This window comes from Oncorhynchus nerka, linkage group LG24, assembly GCF_034236695.1.
Source record: "Oncorhynchus nerka isolate Pitt River linkage group LG24, Oner_Uvic_2.0, whole genome shotgun sequence".
In the NCBI taxonomy this organism is placed as follows: domain Eukaryota; kingdom Metazoa; phylum Chordata; class Actinopteri; order Salmoniformes; family Salmonidae; genus Oncorhynchus; species Oncorhynchus nerka.
Window position 1 is genome coordinate 22817501 of NC_088419.1, and position 16671 is coordinate 22834171.

The 16671-nt window shown below is 43.3% G+C and overlaps 1 protein-coding gene across 4 annotated transcripts in view; it reads left to right on the forward strand.

The window, feature by feature from the left end:
* Positions 1-16671, forward strand: part of LOC115107673 (tyrosine-protein kinase Fyn) — a 78921-nt gene that overhangs the window by 12314 nt on the left and 49936 nt on the right. For 2 of the 4 annotated variants that reach the window (XM_029631174.1, XM_029631177.2), the window contains exon 2: positions 1209-1276. The gene's annotated coding sequence lies outside the window, so the exon portion shown is untranslated. Of the gene's footprint in view, positions 1-1208; positions 1277-8316; positions 8375-8879; positions 9083-16671 lie in introns of all 4 variants that reach the window. The other 2 variants (XM_029631176.1, XM_065008717.1) reach the window with 2 other exon arrangements.

Genomic DNA, 16671 nt, shown 5'->3' on the forward strand with positions numbered 1-16671 from the left:
GTGTGCAATGAGTTATAACAGATTTGTCTGTGGAAAATCGGATTCTGTCGTAGATAAAGTACATTTAGTCAACTTACCATGTAGCTAACCCCTGTCGCTATGGGCACGATGACTCCACTGTGAAACATTAGTGTCTCCTCGTTTCAAAGTTCTGGCAGGGCATGGGGCATTTGTTGTGTGCTGTTTTAGGTGGAAATTGATTTGTGTGCAAGTTCAGCTGTTTTATTTGCCAGTAGTAGATGTTTGATTAGATGCAGTTTAGGATCTTATGCACAACAAATTCATACAAACATATTGTACGAATTGGATTCATAACATATCATTACACTTTTCTTTTTTGGGGGGGGGGGGTGACGTAGTACACAATTGGATGACGTAAGTACAGAGAGAACGGGGACCTAATTTGGCTCGTGAGCACCACTTTCAAAAGTACTGGCTGAAATTATACAAACGTTTTGGAGCATCACTTGAATGTTGTACAATGGTTCTTCAAACCTTGCCATCTCAGTTTGAATTCATTGTTGCAGCTTTATGTTTTTGGAGTGCTTTTATCAATTATTGCTGTGATTTCTAATGAACGGCTGTAGTGGATTCTGTTATGAAGCCAATATTTACACTTGCTGGATGAAGGATTACTAGATACTTAAGTTGTTGTAAGTCACTCAGTAAATAGGTTAATAATTGCTCAAAGCACACTTTGCCTCATGCATATCGTCTGTAGTTATTCCAAGTATCAGGAGGCAAAGCTCTGTAACACCTGTATGAGGCTCTTGATTGAAGGATACTTGATGAAAAACACTCTCATTCAAGCTATTTTAGGTCATACTATTTCAGCTCAGAACATTGAATGAATTAAGCCCCCCAAATCCACTTACCTGGTACAGGAAATATACAGAGAGAAATGAGGCCAACATACAGACAGATTTTTTTTATTAAGCCTGGCACCTAGATTGTGTCCCACGCTGCAACCTGTTGTTTACCAATGGACAGATATTGAGGTCATGGTTCAACAGAGCACAGCCTGTCACAACTTCCCAAGGCATTAGCTCTGAGGGCCAGGTCTGGGGCCGGGGTGGAAAATGAAATTGCAAGACCCATTTTTGGAGTGACGCTTACAGTAAATGAAAATTGGCTGGCACACACAGTTGATAGTCATGTTTTATTGAACACTATAAATTAATAATTCAATGTTTTTTTTCTCCCCACAGGGCCTCTGTTTTTGCAGTACACAAAGCAATGTGGAGCAAATAAAGATCCTGATACACTGAAACCAGAGGTACGTACCTCAGCGCTGCCTGCCACAATAATTACAGCTCACACAGCAGACGGGGCTCACACACACACACACACACACACACACACACACACACACACACCAGCTGGCCACCGCTGGTAGTTTGTGCTACAGGCACTCCTGCTGTCCACAGCTACACTGTCTTTCTTTTCTACCTCTACAAGTAGGATGTTACAAAGAGCACTCATAGCAAATGTGTGTTTGTTGTTTCTCCTGTACAATAAGTGTCTCCCAGCTAGGCAGCAGGGCCCTAGTGCCCCTACAATAGCTCAAATCTCAGGTGACCAAGTCAGGAAGAGAATATTCAGTAGTGTCCCAATTGTGTCACTCTCTCACTGTCTGGGCTGTGTGGGGTGAAAAAGGCATAGGATGTTTTGGCTTGACTTAATGGGATCTCTCTGTCGCTCTTGCTCTCTACTCTCGCTCTCCCTCCCACAGTCCTCTCTCACTTTCTCTCTCTGTCCCTCTCTCTCTCCCTTCCTCCATGCTGCAAGCTAAAGCTCTGTGCAGGTCAGCCCAGAAAATCACCCTACCAGTAGGTTCATCTGGTGTCACAGAGTGCACATATATGTGTTCTTACTGTCTTTATACAGTTGAAGTTGGAAGTTTACATACACTTAGGTTGGAGTCATTAAAACTCATTTTTCAACCACTCCACATATTTCTTGTTAACAAACTATATTTTTGGCAAGTCGGTTAGGACATCTACTTTGTGCATGACATTATGAGATTGTGATTATTTCACTGATCATTTACTGTATCACAATTCCAGTGGGTCAGAAGTTTACATACACTAAGTTGACTGTGCCTTGGAAAGCTTGGAAAATTCCAGAAAATTATGTCATGGCTTTAGAAGTTTCTGATAGGCAAATTGACATCATTTGAGTCAATTGGAGGTGTACCTGTGGATGTATTTCAAGGCCTACCTTTCAAATCAGTGCCTTTTTGCTTGACATCATGGGAAAATCAAAGGAAATCAGCCAAGACCTCAGAAAAAGAATTGTAGACCTCCACAAGTCTGGTTCAACCTTGGGAGCAATTTCCAAATGCCTGAAGGTACCACGTTCCTGTACAAACAATAGTATGCAAGTATAAACACCATGGGACCACGCAGGCATCATACCGCTCAGGAAGGAGACACGTTCTGTCTCCTATTGATGATCACACTTTGGTGTGAAAAGTGCAAATCAATCCCAGAACAACAGCAAAGGACCTTGTGAAGATGCTGGAGGAAACAGGTACAAAAGTATCTATATCCACAGTAAAACGAGTCCTATATCGACATAACCTGAAAGACCGCTCAGCAAGGAAGAAGCCATTGCTCTAAAACCACCATATAAAAGCCAGACTTGGTTTGCAACTGCACATGGGGACGTAGATCATACTTTTTGGAGGAATGTCCTCTGTTCTGATGGCATCATGAGGGAGGAAAATGATGTGGATATTAAAGTAATATCTCAAGACATCAGTCAGGAAGTTAAAGCTTGGTTGCAAATGGGTCTTCCAAATGGACAATGACCCCAAGCATACTTCAAAAGTTGTGGCAAAATGGCTTAAGGAGAACAAAGTCAAGGTATTGGAGTAGCCATCACAAAGCCCAGGCCTCAATTCTATAGAACATTTGTGGGCAGAACTGAAAAAGCGTGTGCTAACAAGGAGGCCTAGAATCCTGACTCAGTTACACCAGCTCTGTCAGGAGGAATGGGATAAAATTCACCCAACTTATTGTGGGAAGCTTGTGGAAGGCTACATGAAACATTTGACCCAAGTTAAACAATTTAAAGGCAATGCTACCAAATACTAATTGAGTGTATGTAATCTTCTGACCCACTGGGAATGTGATGAAAGAAATAAAAGCTGAAATAAATCATTCTCTCTACTATTATTCTGACATTTCACATTCTTAAAATAAAGTGGTGATCCTAACTGACCTAAAACAGGGAATTTTTACTAGGATTAAATGTCAGGAATTGTGAAAAACTGAGTTTTTGGCTAAGGTGTATGTAAACTTCCGACTTCAACTGTACATGCAACTGTTCTGAGCAGTTATCCATCCAGCTTTCTCACTGTCTTTCTGTTTCTTCTTCACTAGTGACATGTTTTCTATTTGATCATAATCCTTGTCTTTGCATGCTGGGCGGTTCCTGTCACGGAGGACCAGACAGTGACTTCGATGCTAAATGACTTATCAACATCTAACAGCACTCTGTTCTCTCCTCCTGAGGCAAGTCTATGGTTGCATCCCAATTGGCATCCTATAGTGTTCACTACTTTTGATAGTGCACTAAATAGTGACCACAACGAAGTGGCTTTCTTCTGCTTTGCAGTGAGCTCACTTGTTTCGTGAAAGTCAGCATAGAGCAACAATCAGCATAGCGCTCGAGCCATGCTTTGGCCCTGTCAAAAAACCTGCACTCTGCAGTTTCTTCTTCCTGTGTGAAGACTGAGGAGCGCAGCATAGGCAAGCAGGCAGACAAAGGGGATGGATTGTGGTAGGAACCCCGCCGGCCAGTCCGAAGTAACAATACAACAGGCAATAAATAGAAATTAAGCTTTTTTGGGGGCAACCGGTTTCCACTTGGCAGAGTGGAAACCGGTTGATGCACAAGGGTTTCATCTTCCAAGAACCAGCTTGAAGCTTCCATGGAGCCAGCTGAGTATTCAACAGGCATAGCAGTTGCATACATCATGCAGGCAGATGCACAGCTGTATGCCTCTGTTCTGTTACATACTGTATGTATGCTCTCTCTCATACATCTACAGTAACCATGATCTGGTTGAGCCATGGCAGATGGTTTGTAATGGAGTCGATGAATCAGAGAGAGTTCTGTGTGGATGTGACTGTAACACTGGTCTGTGTTGAATTTGTGGAGAGAAACAAGGCAACATGGCGGGCCAACCCTGTGACTCAGGCTCTGGAGAGTGTCTACGTCCCAAATAGCACCTTATTCCCTACATAGTGGTCAAAAGGTGTGCACTATGTAGGGAATAGGGTGTCATTTGGGAGACAGATGGTGTGTATGAAGTAGTGGTGCCTTTCTGCCTGGTGAGTCATGACATGCTGGAGTCATCAGCAGCTCTGCAGTGGTGACATCATGGCTGCTGTGGCTGAACGTAGAGAGCTACAAAGTCACTCTCACTGGCACACTGTCAGTGGAACGATAGACAGTGGGAGTTTATGGTGGGTGTCGTGTGTGTATGTGATGGTTAGTGAGAGCTGAAAATGAGTCAGTCATTCCAGTGAGGTTGTTCCATGCGAAGACCTCCCATATTTCCCCCCCATTTTCTTTCCTTGTGTCTTTTTCATGGTCTCATTTTTGATTTTTGATTTATTTAACTAGGCAAGTCAGTTAAGACCAAATTCTTATTTTCAATGTCGGCCTAGGAACAGTGGGTTAACTGCCTTGTTCAGGGGCAGAACGACAGATTTGTACCTTGTCAGCTAATGACGAACCTAACTGAACACTGTTCTTCAGTATGCTTAGTTTTTCATAATTGCATCACTGTGTCTTTAGGTCCTTAACGATGAGTATCAATTATCTGTTTTAATTAGTTACTTTCTCACACCCCTTTATTTCACCCTCAATAAATAGCTGTGGTGTGAGCTTGGAACAATGTTTCTGAATTGTCAGAGTAACCCTCAAATGGTTGTTGTTTCACTGTGGTTGACTGTAAATCAGATTAGCCTGAGACACAGCAGGCTGGGCTGTGGTGGTAACTGCTAACCTATTTTAGCTGCGCTCCATTATGTTGGCTCATCTGTTGACATTATACATCCACATTTTAAATTTTTAACCTTTATTTAACTAGACAAGTCAGTTAAGAACAAATTCTTATTTACAATGACGTCGGTATGCTGACGTTTAAAGCTTATCTCCTAGTTGCATCGCTCTGTCGAGGTGCAGCGGTGTTAAAGAAACATGAGACGTCACTCTGTCTCTCTCTCTCTCTTTCTCTCTCTCTCTGCGGATGAAAGAGAAGAAAGAGGGAGAAGGAGAGGAGTTTAGCAGAGGCAGCTTAATGATCTCTGACTCATTCAACCTCTTTACTTTTCCTCAGTCTATCCATCTTATTTGGTGGAGGCAGGTCTGCTGGAGGAGCACACACACACACGCACACACACACACGCGCATATACACACACACATGCACACGCATACACACACACGCATATACACATACACACATACACACGCATACACACAAACACGCACACATGTGCAGGGCATGTGTGTTAGGCTCCAAGGGAACTTGGTTATTTATGCTGTGTGTCTCTGTTTTCTCTGGATTTGTCTGTTTGAAGTTAACATGGTTTAGAGTTTAGGAACGGTCTCTGTTGCTGCACTTAGATGCTGACTGTGATGAGGAGCAGCCCCCTCATCTTTGTGTGCGTGTGCGTGTGTGTGTGTGTGTGTGTGTCAGGGATTTCTGGATTTTTATAAAACTGTTGCCGGGCAAAATGACCCAAAAAATAAAATCCTATTGCCAAATAATGCTTTTTATTAATTAATGGAAATACCAATCGAAGGAAATAAACTCAGCAAAAAAAGAAACGTACCTTTTTCAGGACCTGTCTTTCGAAGATAATTTGTGAAAATCCAAATAACTTCTCAGATCTTCATTGTAGAGGGTTTAAACACTGTTTCCCATGCTTGTTCAATGAACCATAAGCAATGAATGAACATGCACCTGTGGAATGGTCGTTAAGACACTAACAGCTTACAGATGGTAGGCAATTAAGGTCACAGTTATGAAAACGTAAGACACTAAAGAGGCCTTTCTACTGACTCTGAAAAACACCAAAAGAATGATGCCCAGGGTCCCTGCTCATCTGCGTGAACGTGCCTTAGGCATGCTGCAAGGAGGCATGAGGACTGCAGATGTGGCCAGGGCAATAAATTGCAATGTCCGTACTGTGAGACGCCTAAGTCAGCGCTACAGGGAGACAGGATGGACAGCTGATCGTCCTCGCAGTGGCAGACCACGTGTAACAACATCTGCACAGGATCGGTACATCCGAACATCACGCCTGCGGGACAGGTACAGGATGGCAACAACAACTGCCCAAGTTACACCAGGAACGCACAATCCCTGGACTGAGGGCTTGTAGGCCTGTTTTTAGGCAGGTCCTCACCAGACATGACCGGCAACAACATTGTCTATGGGCACAAACCCTCCGTCGCTGGACCAGACAGGACTGGCACTGCCGTGTCGTAGTTTTGTCTCACCAGGTGTGATGGTCGGATTCACGTTTATCGTCGAAGGAATGAGCGTTGCACTGAGGCCTGTACTCTGGAGTGGGATCGATTTGGAGGTGGTGGGTCCGCCGTGGTCTGGGGCGGTGTGTCACAGCATCATCGGACTGAGCTTGTTGTCCTTGCAGGCAATCTCAATGCTGTGCGTTACAGGGAAGACAACCTCCTCTCTCATGTGGTACCCTTCCTGCTGGCTCATCCTGACATGACCCTCCAGCATGACAATACCACCAGCCATACTGCTCTTTCTGTGCGTGATTTCCTGCAAGACAGGAATATCAGTGTTCTGCCATGGCCAGTGAAGAGCCCGGATCTCAATCCCATTGAGCATGTCTGGGACCTGTTGGATCGGAGGGTGAGGGCTAGGGCAATTCCCCCCAGAAATGTCCGGGAACTTGCAGGTGCCTTGGTGGAAGAGTGGGGTAACATCTCACAGCAAGAACGGGCAATCTGGTGCAGTCCATGAGGAGGAGATGCACTGCAGTACTTAATGCAGCTTGTGGCCACACCAGATACTGACTGTAACTTTTGATTTTGACCCCCCCCCCCCCTTTGTTCAGGTACACATTATTACATTTCTGTTAGTCACATGTGTGTGGAACTTGTTCAGTTTATGTCTCAGTTGTTGAATCTTGTTATGTTCATACAAATATTTACACATGTTAAGTTTGCTGAAAATAAACACAGTTGCCAGTGAGAGGGCGTTTCTGTTTTTGCTGAGTTTACATTTGACCGTCATACTATAGGTTCATTTGCATAATTTAGTGGAATTAAATTGGCCTGTGTATGTTTTTGTTAGTCATCATGTATCTGATTCATCCAACACAACTGTCACTCGTGCACAGCATACAGAGACTATTTTGAGCAGGATTTCTCCTGCAGCTCCTCAGCTGGTTGTTTTGGTGCATGATTAAAAATGGCTACTATTTTTATTTTCTCAGCTGGTCATTTAAGCATGCTTCCCATTCACCATTCAAGTACAGGCAATAGGCTATCAGCGCATCACACACCACTTTGTGAGCTGGAGGCGGTAAGCATTGTTGTTGAAAACCTGCATGCTTTATTTCATATTATAATCCATGTCTTACCTTGCTTCAAAGCAGCCAAATCATATGTGCATTTTCGTGGGACAGTTACATTTCAATAATAAAGTTGTTGTTTCTCAAAATCATTGTCATGTGGTTAATCATAAAATCTAAAAGTTAAAAGTCAACTAATGCGAGAACACCAGCCTCTGCGATATGGACACATTGATACACAGTGATCCATTGGCGGCTAAAGAAATGAGCAGATGGAACTCATAGCCTATAAACCAATGCAGCAGTACACTCTTAGAAAGAAATTGCTATCCAGAACCTAAAAGGGTTCTTCGGCTGTTCCCACAGGAGAACCCTTTGAAGAACCATTTTTGGTTCCAGGTAGAACCCTTTTGAGTTCCATATGAAACCCTTTACACAGAGGGTTCTACATGGAACCCAAAAGAGCTTGTTGGAAAGATTTTTCAAATAGCATACTGTGAGGAACTTTAGTTTTTATATACAATAATTCGCAAAGGATGTAAAAAAAACAACACTTTCGTACATTTCCGCAAAGTAGACCAGGTACTCTATATGTGCTCAGGTGAGCATGCTCCCTCAACATTATCAGGACAGAGAAACCAGACACATGTCCATTGCCCACATGGAGCACTCCACACAAAAGACAATGAAAAAAATGACAAATCTCATAAATGATGGTTAAACCAAAACTTTGTTTCTCACAAGTGTAGCAGGTTTGTAACGGCAGATCTCTGAAGAGGAGTAACGATCGGACCAAGATGCAGCGTGGTAAGTGTTGATTACTATGTCTTTACATGATGATTACTTTAATAAATAAACTGAACACTATACAATACAAAACAATAAATGTGAACATGAACGAAACCGAAACAGTACCGTGTGGCGACAAACACACACACATGGAAACAAACACCCACAAACCAACAGTGAAACCCAGGCTACCTAAGCATGATTCTCAATCAGAGACAACTAACGACACCTGCTTCTGATTGAGAACCATACTAGGCCGAAACAGAAACCAAGCATAGAAAAATAAACATAGACTGCCCACCCCAACTCACGCCCTGACCATACTAAATAAAGACAAAACAAAGGAAATAAAGGTCAGAATGTGACAAGGTTGGGAACTCTGCAAACAACGTTTCCACTCTGAGAATGGTAAATGACTGTAATTAATACATGCATTAACATAAATTAATGTAATCAAATGACGTGGATTAACGCTAAATTTACTACAGGTGGCATATGTAATGGGGATTTTTTTTTTTTTTAGATCAAAGGGCATACAATTCACATAATGAAACAATGAATGCGCAAGAATTGCCGGGAGACAGCTGAGCCATTCTGGAGAGAGACTTGCCTATATCTTCGCCACACACCCCTCCGGTCAATACTCAGGAGAAGACCCAGATGCAGACAGTTCCGAAGTAACAAAAACAGGAGGGCAGGCTAACGACAAGTCAAGGGCAGGCAGAGGTCAGTAGTCCAGAGTCTGAAAGGTACAGTACGGCAGGCACGCTCTGAGTCAGGGCGGGCAGAGGTCAGTAATCCAGGATGGTGTGACAAGGTACAGAACGGCAGGCAGAGTCAGGGTCAGAATGGTCAAAAACCAGGAAAGCTAGAAAACAGGAACTAGAGACAGACAGGAGCACGGGAAAAAACACTGGTAGGCTTGACGAAACAAATGAACTGGCAACAGACAAACAGAGAACACAGGTATAAATACACTGGGGATAATGAAGAAGATGGGCGGCACCTGGGGGGGGACAAGCACAAAGACAGGTGAAACCTCCCCTTATTCTTGTCTCAACAGTTTCAATTATACTCGAGACACGTTATCTTCATAGCTGATTATTGAGTTGCGGATGTCAGTGAAAAGCATCTAAAATATGATGCTTTTCACTGACATCCGCAACTCAATAATCAGCTAGGCCTATTGCCACGTGCGCTGCCTAAATGGTAGGTTTCCCAAATAGTCATAGGCCTATGACCTTGCGATTTGATACAATCCACAGCTATCTTTTAAAGTAGCTTATGGTTCTCTATTCCGCTGTGGCCAAGTCAAGTATTAAAAATTATTTTATTGATTTATGTAAAGACAGGAGTAATTATGTAATTTTGGCAAGTGTATTTTTAGTTACTTCCCTATAGGAACCACCGCTACGCGTTTTCTCTATTGGTTTTCATATACATTTTATTTCGTTGTCCAGAAGCAAAAGACACAGTCCTAGTCATATTAGCAACCTATGCTAGTTGTTGCATCTTTAGATTCCCCCTCTAAGTTTCTAACAGGGAACCGCTATTAGGTGCACTGTTTACAACGGTGTTATCCCAGGTGCACTGTTTACAACGGTGTTATACCAGGTGCACTGTTTACAACGGTGTTATACCAGGTGCACTGTTTACAACGGTGTTATACCAGGTGCACTGTTTACAACGGTGTTATACCAGGTGCACTGTTTACAACGGTGTTATACCAGGTGCACTGTTTACAACGGTGTTATATCAGGTGCACTGTTTACAACGGTGTTATCCCAGGTGCACTGTTTACAACGGTGTTATACCAGGTGCACTGTTTACAACGGTGTTATCCCAGGTGCACTGTTTACAACGGTGTTATCCCAGGTGCACTGTTTACAACGGTGTTATCCCAGGTGCACTGTTTACAACGGTGTTATCCCAGGTGCACTGTTTACAACGGTGTTATACCAGGTGCACTGTTTACAACGGTGTTATCCCAGGTGCACTGTTTACAACGGTGTTATCCCAGGTGCACTATTTACAACGGTGTTATCCCAGGTGCACTGTTTACAACGGTGTTATCCCAGGTGCACTGTTTACAACGGTGTTATCCCAGGTGCACTGTTTACAACGGTGTTATCCCAGGTGCACTGTTTACAACGGTGTTATCCCAGGTGCACTGTTTACAACGGTGTTATACCAGGTGCACTGTTTACAACGGTGTTATCCCAGGTGCACTGTTTACAACGGTGTTATATCAGGTGCACTGTTTACAACGGTGTTATACCAGGTGCACTGTTTACAACGGTGTTATCCCAGGTGCACTGTTTACAACGGTGTTATCCCAGGTGCACTATTTACAACGGTGTTATCCCAGGTGCACTATTTACAACGGTGTTATCCCAGGTGCACTGTTTACAACGGTGTTATCCCAGGTGCACTGTTTACAACGGTGTTATCCCAGGTGCACTGTTTACAACGGTGTTATCCCAGGTGCACTGTTTACAACGGTGTTATCCCAGGTGCACTGTTTACAACGGTGTTATCCCAGGTGCACTGTTTACAACGGTGTTATCCCAGGTGCACTGTTTACAACGGTGTTATCCCAGGTGCACTGTTTACAACGGTGTTATCCCAGGTGCACTATTTACAACGGTGTTATCCCAGGTGTGCTGTTCAGAATGGTGTTTTCCGGCGAATTGCACTTTGGCAAATGTTAACCCTCAATAATTGTGTGACCTCTCTGACTGATGGGGACACGTCACACTCTGGGTTGTTAGTTTATATGTATGAGAGGGAGGGCTGTAGGCTTCAGGTGGCCATATTGCCTTACTGAACACAATGTGCTCATTACAAGTGGAGTTGAGCTGACCTGAGCGTCACTCTGCGCAGATTTTATTGGCCAATATGAAAAGGCATTGACGCAGGAATCAGAGACCCCAGAGTCAATGAATGCTGCCTTTTCTTCATTGTTAAAGTTAGACTTACTGCTCCCCCTGTTGAGCGGTGTGACAGGTATGTTGTGAGAGGAGCTGAAAAAGCCTTGAAGTGGCACTCCAGTCTCCTTTTCACCCAATTTAACACCTTTCAACCTTACTTAAAGCTGTAATCCTTAATGGTGAAAGGGCCACTTCCGTTTGCAATATTACAACAGCAAAGAAGTTACTGCAAACAGCGACCACAGTTTTTTCCCCTCGGACATCATTGCACGTGCGATAGAAGAGCAATGTTTGTTCTCTATTGATCCTCTATTGTTCCTCAGCAAGGGGGATGCCGATGACATTACCGATTCTCATCAGACCAACTCCTTGAACTCCCTACTCCTTGAAGTTGCAGTTGTGTCTAAAAAAATACTATTTTGCTCAAAAATATGTTTTACTCTTTAGTGTGTGTACTTTACTGTATTTATACTTGGGATATCGCTTTTCAACAGTGAAAGTAAAAAGAATCGCTGGAGGACATCTGGACCAGGCCAACTAAAGGCTTCACACATAGATGGGCATATTATGGACTTGGGTGGAAGGTGACAATGGTCTGTTTCACTTGACCGTGCTGCGTTGGACACTCCTTTATGGAACATCTGTCGCTGGGATGCAAATTTGCTAAATCTCAACCCAGTCAAGATGGCCGCTGACACAAAGAACCTTTAATTCCCTCTGTATCAGGGGTTGAGACACATTCAGAATGCTTTTGCTAGTGAACTCAAATTTAACTCAAGTCTGATTCAATAAAAAATAAAAAAGGTTTTGCAAAACATCAGACCAAATCTCTGATATTAATGCTGCTTACGGATGATTCATGTAGCTAGCCATACACTTGATCTACAGTACAGCCTTCCTTCTCTGCAGGGCAGAGGGTGAAATTTGGAATTCATCTAGTGAATGTTGTGGACATGCTGGTCAGTCCCATTAAACAGTGCCCAGACCTAGCATGGTGTAGTGTAATGCTAGAGTAGGATGAGCTCTTTGATGTTCTGTTTGCTTCCTCTGCTCCAGGCGGACCCCATGCTGTTCATAGGCTTACATAAGCACCACTCCACTTGTTGGGGGTTTGGTTTGTTGACAATGGCGATGTCCTTTTAATTATAATGGAGGGGAGACAACTGTTGGGCTCTGGACATATGGCTGCTCTGGGGCCAATATCTTTTAGCTACTAGCCACAGGCGTATAATGAACAGTCCCAGTGGGTTCACTAGCCTACTGTTATGCTGCTGCTGCTGCACCAGTGTTGTGTCATGTCAAAGTGGAGTGGCCCATCTGAACTCTAAACTGATTTAGGGCATTGAGAGAGACAGGTGTTTCAGAGGGAGAGGAGGGAATAGGCATGTGTACTGTACCATAAAGGGGGGAACCCAAATCACTGACCTATTCAGGACACACATGTACATGTCATAAACCAGATTAATGAGTTTTGACTGAGGTTGACCCATCATCTAGTGATTGAGGAAACATGAAAGAGGAACCTGCAACGAGACTTCATCAGGGGGTTCATATCCAGTTCCTCATCCTTATTCATCATAGAGTTTCTTTATTACCCAATATTGGCACGGGAATAACTCCTTTTATACACTAGAGAAAGAAATGTATATGTCTGCGTCACAAATGCCTCCCTGTTTCTTGTAATACGGCCTATATAGTGCACTACTTTGGGTCAGGTTCCATAGGGCTCTGGTCGAAATGATTGCACTATTAAGGTAATAGGGTGCTATTTGGGATGCAAACCTATAAGAATGGCTATTTGGGTGATTGTCGGCAATAGGCTTCCATATAAACGTGTTGGCAGAGCTTGTGTGGCTAAGTGGGTGCAGTGTTGGCACAGAGTGGACAGGGTGTTGGCACAGAGTGGGCATGGTGTTGGCACAGAGTGGGCATGGTGTTGTCACAGAGTGGGCATGGTGTTGGCACAGAGTGGGCAGGGTGTTGGCACAGAGTGGGCATGGTGTTGGCCACGTGGCAGTGCTTCAGCCTGGGCTGGGATAGTAGGTCTATGAGGTTGGGTTTTAACTCCCACAGTTGGCCAATCTGGACGGGGAAAGGAAATTAAGAGCACTTTTTCTTCTTTTAAATGCACCCCACCCCCTGCTGTCATGAATTTAAGGCTGGAACCTCTCATGTACAATACATCTGTGACAGTAATTTACCAGCTGACATCTAAGCTTTAATTTAATTTCTGCTATGAAATCATTCTCAATATCGTTAGTTCTCCATTACATGGAATTTCATAAGCTCTCAGTCTCACTCTCTGTTTGTAGTTACTCAGGAAGTTGTCAACACAGCGGTACTGCAACATAAGCAAAAATACTACTGTACTGCGCTGTGGTACTGCATCTCTTTGAGGTATTCATACATTATCTGTTGATTGATCCTAATGGAAACCACCCACTAAGCAATGTGAAAAGCCTTGAGAAATGTGAGGCGAAAGATCCTTTGAGCCAAATCAGATCAAACCATTCTGAATAAGATAATTATCTCTAGTGACTACTGCATGCTCAGGTGCAAAAGAGAGCAAGTGGAGCATTGGCTGTGGGTTGGCAAAATATCTTAATGTACCATCTTTCTCAGGGTGTTAACAGAGTGTTGGTCAGAAATGAAAATGAATGTGGGAACATTCAGAGTAATCCTATTAGAGTAACCGTGTTCCATATAGACCGAGTTAACCAATTGGTGTTGCTGGTTCAGTAGACACTGCCTACCACACCAACTGATGATAGAACAGGCTTCTCCAGTCAACAGAACAGTAATAACGAGGACAGTTCCTGTTCAGTTCTGCACCAGTTCACACCATTGATCATGTATACACTTAGTGTACAAATTAGAAACACCTTTCTAGGGCTGACCCCATTTAGTCAACTGGTCGATTGTTCGGTCGATAGGTTTTTGGTCGACCAAGATTTTTTTAATCGAGCAATCGCAAATATGTATACAGTACCAGTCAAAAGTTTGGACACCTACTCATTCAAGGGTTTTTCTTTATTTTGACTATTTTCTACATTGTAGAATAATAGTGAAGACATCAAAACTATAAAATAACACATATGGAATAATTTAGTAACCAAAATTGTTAAACAAATCAAAATATATTTTATACTTGAGATTCTTCAAAGTAGCCACCCTTTGCCTTGATGACAGCTTAAAACACTCTTGGCAATCTCTCAACCAGCTTCACCTGGAATGCTTTTCCAAAGTCTTGAAGGAGTTCCCACATATGCTGAGCACTTGTTGGCTGCTTTTACTTCACTCTGCTGTCCAACTCATCCCAAACCATCTCAATTGGGTTGAGGTCGAGTGATTGTGGAGGCCAAGGAATCCGATGCCGCACTCCATCACTCTCCTTGGCCAAATAGCCCTTACACAGCTTGGAGTTGTGTTTTGGGTCATAGTCCTGTTGAAAAACAAATGATAGTCCCGCTAAGCGCAAACCAGCTGTAGTAGCATTCTGTGCCTTGAATTCAAAATAAATCACTAACAGTTTCACCAGCAAAACTCCCCCACAACATTACACCTCCTCCTCCATGCTTCACGGTGGGAAGTGGGAACCACACATGCGGAGATCATCCGTTTACCTACTCTGCGTCTCAAAGACACGGTGGTTGGATCCAAAAATCTCAAATTTGGACTCGAATGAAAATCGAATGTACATTGCTCATGTTTTTCTTGGCCCAAGCAAGTCTCTTCTTCTTATTGGTGTCCTTTAGTAGTGGTTTCTTTGCAGATATTCGACCATGAAGGCCTGATTTTGTCCTATATTTATATTTATTTTTTTATCCCAGCCCCCGTCCCCACAGGAGGCCTTTTGGTAGGCCATCATTGTAAATAAACATTTGTTGTTAACTGACTTGCCTAGTTAAATAAATGTTAAATAAAAATAATGTATACAATAATTCATGGTCTCCTCTGAACAGTTGATGTTGATATGTGTCTGTTACTTGAAATCTGTGAAGCATTTATTTGGGCTGCAATTTCTGAGGCTGGTAACTCTAATGAACTTATCCTCCGCAGCAGAAGTGACTCTGGGTCTTCCTTTCATGTGGCGGTCCTCATGAGAGCCAGTTTCATCATAGCACTTGATGGTTTTTCCGAATGCACTTTGTCACATGCGTCGACTGCAACAGGTGTAGACCTTAGAGTGAAATGCTTACTTACAAGCCCTTAACCAACAATGCAGTTTCAAGAAAAATAAGTGTTAAGTAAATATAGTTAAATAAAATCAAGATAACAAATAATTAAAGAGCAGCAATAAAATAATACTAGTGAGGCTATATACAGGGGGTACTGGTACAGAGTCAATGTGCGGGGGCACAGGTGCAGCAATCATGTTGTAGCTGTGGCGTCTCCAATCCACTCTGAACATGGGCCTGTATTGTCTAGCTGGCTGCCAGTACAGGAGGTTCACTGTCTGTACCCAGGGATAACTAATGACTGGCGCAATGGGCCACCATGGTAATATGCACACTCCCTCTCTCTATCTCTGTCTATCCTTGATTTCATTGGGATACGATCACATATACCACTGTATTTATGTGTGGGAATACTTGGGAACAGATTTTCTCAATTACAATCACTTTGAGCTGATTTCCTGGTGATTGTTATATCTCTCTCGCTTTCTCGCTTTCTCTCTCTCTACTCACTCTCTCACGTTCTCACTCTCTCTCGCTCTCTTTCTACTCACTCTCTCACGCTCTCACTCTCTCTCTCTCTGTTGAGGACCAGCAGGCGTCCTGAAGCCACCCAGTGTCCCTTGCGCAGACACACATACACACACATACACGGCTCACACGCTTATCCCTTTCTCTCAAGCCTAGTCATATACTCCTGTATCATTTTCCCTCTATAGTTGACACTCCCCAGACCTGAAAAGCTCTCCTGGCCAGCAGCAAAATGGCTGATAGTACTCTGTGTGTCGAGGAATGTCAGTAACCTAGCAACGGGTCTGAAGTGACAGATCACTCTGTTGGTCTGTGATGGGCGGCTGTGCATCAGGGATGGCTGGCTATTACAGTGCTCTGCTGCTGCTGGTGGTGGTGTTGGAGCTGGTGATGGTGTTGGTAAGACTTAATGCTGCTATAGCCAGGCTATATCTGGGCCATTCATTCACCCTGATATGAAGTATGCATGTGATGTAGCAGGTCATAGACCATGGCTCCCCAATAGCTGGCCCATGGGTGATTTTACCCACCTCTTGTTGTTAGACATACAAATCACCAGGAAATCAGCTCAAAGTGATTGTAATTGAGAAAATCTGTTTCCAGGTATTCCCACACATAAATACAGTGGAATATGTTATCGTATCCCAATGAAATCAACATTTAAAATTATTCTATTTTT